The 9,481-nt window shown below is 53.4% G+C and overlaps 1 pseudogene; it reads right to left on the minus strand.

Annotated features, from left to right (window-relative positions):
• Nucleotides 1-9,075: 9,075 nt before the first annotated feature.
• Nucleotides 9,076-9,205, minus strand: LOC144498077 (U2 spliceosomal RNA; annotated as a pseudogene).
• Between the last annotated feature and the right edge of the window lie 276 nt (nt 9,206-9,481).

Genomic DNA, 9,481 nt, shown 5'->3' on the forward strand with positions numbered 1-9,481 from the left:
CAACGGTGGTCCATATAGGACAAAGGCACAACTGAGGTCCACCACATTCACCCCTTCCTTTTAAAAAAAACAACACGGGGGTGAAGCGGAAACAATATCACAAGTCCAGACGAACCGGTGGCTTGATCCGTCGTCACGATCGTCGTAGTGCAGGTCGCAGAGTCGTCCGAGCAGGGAGCGATGTCGGCCCAGGCTCCGTACAGTGAGCGTCGAGAGAAGGCGCTGGGTGGTGTGAAGCGGACCGATCCGTCGTCCCGTCCAGTCGTCGGGTACTGCGTGGCGACGGCTCCGGCGACTCAAGCGAGCTGTACATAGGGGCGAGAGGAATGAGGCGTAGCAGTCTCCGAATGGACGACACCAGGGACCGTGGGGCGGAAGGACGTGGTGACCTCTGGGGCACCCGCGGGTGCCAAGTCACGGACAGAAACCGTGTCCTCCCGCCCATCAGGGTACGCTACATAAGCATATTGGGGATTAGCATGGAGCAGTTGGACCTCCTCGACCAAGGGATCTGCCTTATGGGTCCGGACATGCTTCCGAAGCAGGACGGGTCCCGGGGTCATCAGCCAATCCGGGAGCGAAGTACCCGAGGAGGACTTCCTGGGAAACGCAAACATCTGCTCGTGAGGGGTCGTATTGGTCGCTGTGCACAAGAGTGACCTAATGGAATGTAATGCGTCCGGAAGGACATCTTGCCAACGGCTGACTGGAAGGCCCCTAGACCGTAATGCTAATAGAACGGCCTTCCAGACGGTTGCGTTCTCCCGCTCTACTTGACCATTGCCCCTGGGGTTATAGCTAGTGGTGCGGCTGGAGGCAACGCCTTTGGCGAGCAGGTACTGCCTCAGCTCGTCACTCATGAAAGAGGACCCACGGTCGCTATGAATATAGGCTGGGAAGCCGAACAGGGTGAAGAGCTTGTTCAGGGTCCGAATCACTGTAGCCGTGGTCATGTCCGAGCAGGGGAAGGCAAAAGGGAAACGTGAGTATTCGTCAATGATATTCAGGAAATAAACATTGCGGTTAGAGGAGGGGAGGGGGCCTTTAAAATCAACGCTAAGGCGCTCGAACGCGCGAGTGGTCTTTACAAGGTGCGCCCTACCTGGCCGGTAGAACTGCGGTTTGCACTCAGCGCAGACCCTGCATTGCCTGGTAATCGTCCGGACTTCCTCAAGGGAGAAGGGCAGGTTACGGGACTTGACAAAATGGAAAAATCTGGTGACACCCGGGTGACAGAGGTCGTTATGGAGGGACTGTAGCTGGTCTAGTTGGGCACTGGCACATGATCCACGGGACAGGGCGTCTGGGGGCTCATTGAGCTTCCCGGGCCGGTACATGATGTCATATCTGTAGGTGGAGAGCTCAATCCTCCACCGCAAGATCTTGTCATTCTTAATCTTGCCCTTTTGCCTGGTGTTAAACAGGAAGGCAACTGACCGCTGGTCCGTAATTAAGGTGAATCGTTGGCCCACGAGATAATGGCGCCAGTGCCGGACGGCTTCCACGATGGCCTGGGCCTCCTTCTCGACCGAGGAGTGTCGAATCTCAGGGCATGTAAGGTCCGGGAAAAGAAGGCCACCGGACGGCCCCTCTGGTTAAGGGTGGCAGCTAGGGCAAAGTCAGACGCATCACTTTCCACTTGGAATGGGATGGATTCGTCCACAGCGTGCATCGCGGCCTTCGCGATGTCCGCTTTGATGTCATCGAAGGCCCGACAGGCCTCCTCCGCCAGGGGAAAAGAGGTCGATTTTAGGAGCGGACGGGCTTTATCTGCGTAACGGGGAACCCACTGGGCATAATAGGAGAAGAAGCCCAGGCATCTCCTCAGTGCTTTGAGGGTAGTAGGGAGGGGAAGCTGCATAAGGGGACGCATACGGGCTGGGTCGGGGCCAAGGACACCATTTTCTATCACGTACCCAAGGATGGCGAGGCGGCGTGTCCGGAAAACACACTTCGCCTCATTGTATGTGAGGTTCAGGAGAGTGGCCGTACGAAGGAATTTTTGTAGGTTGGCATCATGGTCCTGCAGGTCATGGCCGCAGATGGTGACGTTATCCAGATACGGGAAAGTGGCCCGTAGTCCGTACTGGTCCACCATTTGATCCATGGCCCGTTGGAAGACTGAGACCCCATTGGTGACACCAAAGGGGACTCGGAGGAACTGGTAGAGGCGGCCATCCGCCTCAAAGGCAGTGTATGGGCGATCCTCCGAGCGGATAGGGAGCTGGTGGTAAGCCGATTTCAAATCGATCGTTGAAAAAACCCTATAGTGCGCGATGCGGTTGACTATGTCCGCGATACGGGGAAGAGGATATGCATCTAGTTGGGTATACCTGTTTATGGTCTGGCTGTAGTCAATCACCATGCGGTGTTTCTCCCCCAATTTAACTACGACCACTTGCGCCCTCCAGGGGCTGGTGCTGGCCTGGATAATCCCTTCCTGGAGCAAACGTTGTACCTCGGACCGAATGAAGGCCCGGTCATCCGCACTATAGCGCCTACTCTTGGTGGCTATAGGCCTACAATCCGGGGTGAGGTTATAAAATAACGGGGGGGGGGGGTGATCTTGAGGGTCGAGAGACTGCAGGTGGTGCGCGAGGGGCGCTGCCGTGACGGCGCCTTGCAGACAGAGAGCGGGGGGTAAGGGCCATCATACTGCAGGGTGACGCTCCTATGATGGCTGAGGAAATCTAACCCCAGCAGTACAGCTGCGCAGAGTCGCGGCAGCACGAGGAGCCGAAAATGCTCGTAGACTGTGCCCTGTACCGTCAGCGTCACCAAGCAGCACCCGAGGACCTCCACTGAGTGAGAATTCGAGGCCATGGAGATGGTCTGGCTCCAGGGTCGCACGGGAAGGGCATATTGACGCACTGTGCGAGGGTGTATAAAACTTTCCGTGCTCCCACAGTCAAACAGGCAGTTTTCTGCACAACCATTTACCTTGATCTCCATTATGGACTTGGAGAGTTGATGTGGCTGCGACTGGTCCAGGCAAATCGATGCCACTGTTGAATTAAAGAAGAATCCATCTTCGTCGCCGTCTGATGACGTCACGGATGAAGCTTCCTGCTCAGCTTGCCTTGATGCCAGTCTCAAAGATGGCGACTCCCGCACTTCCGGTGACCGCATCAAAGATGGCGATTCCCCCACTTCCGGTGACCGCATCGAAGATGGCGATTCGCGCGCAGCCGCCGCCTGCATCAAAGATGGCCGCGCCCTCGGAGCACACATGGCTCCACGAGTCTTCAGAAGCGGCTTTGCTCGGCAGACTTTAACAAAGTGGCCTAGCTTACCGCATCCGGAGCAAATCGCGTCCTTTGCCGGGCAGTGACGCCGAGGGTGCTTAGGGAGGCCACAAAAGTAACATTTGGGCCCTGCTGGAGCAGCCGTCGCAGTGGAGCCGTCGGTGGAACGGGATCCAAGGTAAGACCCGAGATTATGGGAGGCTGCTTCTAACGTTTCAGCCATCGTGGCCGTTTTCCGGAGGTCTAGGTCATCTTGTTCCAGCAGACGCTGCTGGATGTATGTAGACTCAATGCCCGCAACGTAGGCGTCGCGGATCAGATCCTCCGTGTTCTGAGCTGCTGAAACAGCCTTACAGTCGCATGCTCGGGCGAGGACTCGCAGGGCGCGCAGAAATTGGGCGCACGATTCTCCTGGCTGCTGTTTGCGGGTAGTTAGGAGGTGTCTGGCGTAAACCACGTTAGGGCTCTTTCGGAACTGCCCTTTTAGGGGTTCGATAGCGTCCGCGTAAGTAGCAGCGTCCTGGAAGATTCCATAGACAGTTTCGCTTACCCGGGCGCGGAGCACGTGGAGTTTAGCAGCGTCGGTGTCGATGGCCGTAGCGGTGTCGACGAATGCTTCGAAGCAGTCCAACCAATGATCAAATTTATCAGAGGCTCCAACCTCTTGAGGGTCTAATGCTAACTTGTCGGGTTTTAGAAACTGCTCCATACTAGTAACTGTTGTGAATAAAATTGATGCGCTATCAATAAGGCGAAAGACTACCGATATGCCAATATAAGTGTAGGCTTTTATTCACAACAGAATCAGGAGCAGATCCCAACAATTAACCGACCTGGACTGAACAAGGGGGAGGAGACAGCCACCTTTATACTAGGTGCTGAGGGGAGGAACCAAACTGGAAGGGGATGTGTCCAGGTATGACAAACACACACAACGGTGGTCCATATAGGACAAAGGCACAACTGAGGTCCACCACAGGCTAGCAACTCTCTGACACATGACTTCTGCTCCTGAAATCCTGCCTCCAGCCTATTAATGGCCAGAACTGACAGCAGGTCAGGTGTTCTTCCCTTCGACAGACTCCCCAACCACATTTAGCTCGGGGAAAGGGGAGGAAACACAGTGCCCCATAAAGTCCAGCCTAGTATGTCTGACAGTGGAGCACTCCATTCATACTGCTCTGGAATGTCAGCCTGGATATTGGGCAGAATTGTCCCAAAAACATTCCAAGTATCGAATTTGTGTGAAAACGAGTAATTCACGTTGTTTTTTCAGTGGGAGTTCAGACTGGAATCTTCCACTGTCTGTGCACTGCAAAGGCCACCAGCGTGAATATCATTAAATTTCAGGGGGTGGGGCCTATTCCTGCTGGAGAGGCTGAAATCAGTGCGCTGTGTGGGCCACTGCGCGTACGCCGATCTGTCAATGCCGAGATCGACGCATGCGCAGTAGCCCCACACTTACATCCTCACTGATTGCTGGCCAGCCCCACGACCCCTGCAATGCAGGCTCCCCACCCTCCACGGTCTGATTGCTGGCTCCCCAACCATTCCCAACCACCCCCCCAACAGTAAACCCCCCCCCCGGAACTGCCAACCTCCCTTCCACGCAGTGCCGACACCCCCCAACAAGCTGCCTCCCTCCTTGGCTTACCCCGCCTCCCCAGCCCACCCCGATCCCTGGCCTCCCTCCTTCCCCCACCGATCCCGACTGCAGAGTAGCAGTGGGACTCCACACCCCCACCAATTGCCCCTTAGGCCCCGCCCCCTGCAGGCCTTGCCCCCTCGGCACTGTCCCATGCCTGATGGGTAGTGCCAAGGTGCCCCCTGAGCATTGGCACTTTGCCTCTTGGGCAGTGCCAGGCGGTGCAGGCTGGCACTATCAGGGTGTCCATGCCCAGGGGGCACCACCCCCCTGCCACCCGACCCCCTGAGAGGTCCCAAATGCCTCCCTCTTCACTCCGCTGGGATGGGACACAAGTTCCCCGAAAGTGGGGAGCTATTGTAATCCTCGCTGGAGTGCAACAGTCTGGCGGGATGGGAAAGGCTAATCTAATATAACTTAAATGGAAATGAATATTTAAATCATTTCCGCGTCACCCCACCGATTTCTGGCACAAAACAGACGCTGCCAGAAATCCGGTGCTGGGAGACGCATTTCCAATAATCAAATGATTAGAAATTAAATATTGCTACCGGTAGCCAGCTGAAATTTTCTTTCTATCTTTAGTAAGTAAAGTTTCAAAAGCAGACTGAGAATCTCTGTAGGAGCACCTAATTCTGGTAATCTCACTGTTAAACTTTACATTTCTGAAAAATTATTGTCATTTGATATAAAACATACTTTAATTACACCAAATGTACAGTGCAATTGGAGTATAATGCAAGATGCTGCTGAGGAATTGATATTGTGAGGTAACAATCTTAAAAACAATAGAGGATCATTAATTAGCACAGGCAACCATCTGAATTAAGGAACGCTGAGAGTGCAAGAGAACTGGATTAAAATTCATAGAGATCGGGGGGTGGGGGGCGGGGGGGGGGCGATTTTGAGCCCGCACTCTCCGACTGCAGGAATAGCGGCATGCACTCAAATTCCAAACAGGAGGAGTGCCACATCTCCTCAGAGGAGGAGGTGGAAGAAGCCCGGGCAGTGGCCGGGGCCCGACTAGGCCAATGCGCTTGGGATGGCTTCATAGCATCTTGCTTCAGGGCCAAGCAGGCCTAGGGTTGACTAGCTCTCCCACCATGGGGACTAACATCTAACCAGGTATGTTGTGCCAGCAGTATGTTCCTATGCTGTTGCCAGCCGTCACAGGCAGAGCGCTGAAGCTATTGGTCGGACTCTGCAGGAGAATGATAATGACTTGCATTGAGGACAGAGCGATGCGCCTCTCATCCTCAACGGTGTGTCTGACTCCTGCCTGACAGAGAGTTTAATGTGTTCTACCATCAAATGGGCTTATCATTGGGCTCAGAAACATGGTATGTGCAGCGTCAGTTACTACAGGCCCCCACCCAAGTCAGGGGCCCTGGTGTTCACATCCATCTTACAGCTGAGGTGGTCAGCCTGGCAGCACCTTGACAGCCCTTGGCCTTGTGATTACTAGAGAACAGTGTTAGACATGAGAGGGGTGCAATTTGATGGGGGGGGTGGGGGTGAGGGGTTCCATGGATGGAGGTTGGGGGATGGGGTCCAGGGTGGAGGGGGGCATGCTAGCAGCAGCTCCTCCTTACTGTACTGCCGGTGTAGGAGAGACATAGCACTGCCATTCTCACACACCATAGGGATGAGGCGCCAGGTGAGCACGGTGGTTCCCCAAAGCTTTGCGGCGTGAACAGGCTGGGTGGAGGCTCTGTGGGTGAACAAAGTCAAATTTATTGCCAAACATTCAAAACAAAATGGTGACCTATCTACATTAGTGCCTTATTCACCAGTGCCTATTAAGTACCTACAGTTTCTTAATCTTCCTGTCCCACCCACTATCCCCACAGCTGAGGTTGAGGCGGCCTGCTGACTTCCACACCCTTTTGCGTGAGATGACCTTGGCAGGTGTCCCCTTGGGGGCCAGGACCTTAAGGGTCCAGGCTAGCTTTCAGGCAGCATGGATTTTTGACTGTTTCCCTCCTTGGTGTCAGGGGCTGAAGGTGTGTTGTTTACAGGGAGGGGGTTTCAAATGGGCTGGAGATACCCAAGAGTCTCTGGCTGAAGGGCTCCAGGCTGTACTCCTGCTGATCCTCTTCCCTTCGGGTTCTCGGGACCCCTATGCTACTCCATGGGATGGAGGGGCACCAGGAGGGAGATCCAGAGGCCCCACCGCCCTCTAACGCTGACGCTCGTGGATTCTCAGCACTGTCTGCACCATGCAGTTGAAGCCTTGCACCATGGAGTTCATGTGCTGAACTATCGTGTGGACATCTCCTACTTTGGAGTGCATGTCCTACACCAAGATCTTCACTGCAGACACCAACCCCGCAATGTTGGTCTTTGTGAGCTGCAGTGATGGCACCATCTGCTCGGATAGAAGGCAATGGGACTCCACCAATCAGCCTTGAACTCTGAGGAGGACTGCTGTTATCCCTTACTGATACTTGCGACTCTGCCTTTGCAGCTCCAGCAGCTGTGGCATGATCGGGTCCAGGGGTACAACATCGGCAAGAGGTTCAGCAGAGTTCTGGGCTCTGGCATCCCTCCGAGTGCCGTTTCCTTGGGACGTCCCTGCTTCTGCCTGTTGTAGATCTTCAGCTGTAAGGTGTTCATCAGTGAGTGACCCAGAGGCCTGCCTAATTAGTGATCCCACCACTGTGTGACCATCTGTCCTGGTGCCCTGTGTGGGTGACACAGCTGTAACACTTCTTCAAAGGTAGAGTTGGAGAAGTCCCTCTCTGAGCTACTGGAGACGGTGGGCCTAGGGGCGTGAGGATGGTCTGGCCTGATCTATTGGCCGGCCTGCAAGAGAAGGGACATGGCATCAGTACATTACAGGGGATACAGAAGGAACATTGAATACTCGCTTGAGACTTGAGGAATGACAGCATATGGATTGAGGATTCTCGCATTTCTCTGCTGCCCCCTCTTCAGCAGCAACACGGGGCATGTTCTTTCTCCTCCCCAGCCAGCTTGAGGGCCCGCTCCTCAAAACACGTGAAGTTTCTTAGCTCGGGCATGACTCCAGCTGGCTGAGCCCATTCACGCCTGTTGTGGTTGCGTTTGTCCAGCAATGACACAGAGAGGAAGAGTGTTGACATTTAGGATGGTGATGAGTTGTGACAGGCATGATGTTTGGGTGGTAGCAGGAATGTGACAGGCATAGCAGCTACAGGGGAAACATAGTGATTGGGAGGGAAGGAGGGAGGAATCTGATGCCCGATGTTGGCAAACACGAAGGTGACTGAATGAGAGAAAGGGTTGGGGGTCCAATAGGAGACTGGGGGTGGTTCACTTACCCTGGTTGAGCAAAGAAGATCATTCATCTTCTTCCGGCACTGTTGCCCCGCTTGCACTGACCAGGGCTGCCACTGCATACAAGATGGGGGTGATGACCCTACTGGAAGGCCATTTCCTGGAGTGAAGATAGGGAGTGTCCCGCCTCCGCTTCACTCCATCGAGCATTCTGATGAGGGCCCCCTCTGAAAAGTGCGGTGCTGCCTTCTTGTCTGCCATCCCCTGCAGTCATTGTGGAACAAGTGCTGGGGAAGGCTGGAGAGCCGTTTATATGGAATTCCCCAGTGCTTGCAGCAATTAAATCATTGTGGGGTGGGTGAATCAGGTGAATCTCATTGTAGGCACAGCGTGATTCTTGTGGGCATACAAAGTATTACTAATAAGGCATAAAGTTCAACCTGAAAACACGCTGGCACCATCAGCAGGAATCACTCTGTTTTTCACATGGAACCAACACTCACCAAAAATGTTTTCACTTATAGTCAGCAACACAGATGAAATGAGTTATTATGTCTGACAACATGAGGGAGCCATATTAACCATAATTGAGAAGGCCACTAACACAGGGACCAGAATTTTACGTTGTTTGAGTGGGCATGCGCCTGACTCAACAGCAAGTGAAATCAAATGAGAAAACATTGGGAGTGCATTCCAACATCATTGCACACACGCGTAATTTAAAAAAAATTTTTTTTATACTTTTCCAATTCAATCAAATCAAATCCAATTCAGAGTCTCAACAAGTTGAGACATTTCAGATCCAGGCTGACAAGACAGGACGGGAGACCAAAACCACCCTGTCCTGGGCCTGATCTACATGAGTCAAGCTGATTGGAGAAGGGGGAGGATCCTCCTCCAAGACTTGAGCTCATTTGCATCTTAGCCAAAAGGCCGAGATGCCGCTTTTAAAAATTGCTTCATATGAAACATATGAAGCCTCAGCGCAACCCCATGACCTCAACCAAGTGCAGATCCGATACTACACTTGAACTTAGCCAAAAGGCCGAGAAGCGATATTTCACTCGGCAGGCACTCACAGAAGTCGGAGGCGCACGTGCTGAAAAATAAGCTGACAATTAAAGCCTTTATGGAGTCACTTTAAAGCGAATTTACGTGGCTTGTCCATTTGTACGTTTGGCGGAGAGGCCAATCGACCTGGCAACCTTCATTTTACATTAAACTTCAATCCAGGGCAGGATGAAATGTCTGGGTGAAACATAACCAAAGGGGACTGATGTTTTATGATTTCCATTGCCAGGTGTTTGAATGATGCATAAACACAGTTTGCTGC

The sequence above is a fragment of the Mustelus asterias genome, chromosome 8, assembly GCF_964213995.1.
Source record: "Mustelus asterias chromosome 8, sMusAst1.hap1.1, whole genome shotgun sequence".
Classification (NCBI taxonomy): domain Eukaryota; kingdom Metazoa; phylum Chordata; class Chondrichthyes; order Carcharhiniformes; family Triakidae; genus Mustelus; species Mustelus asterias.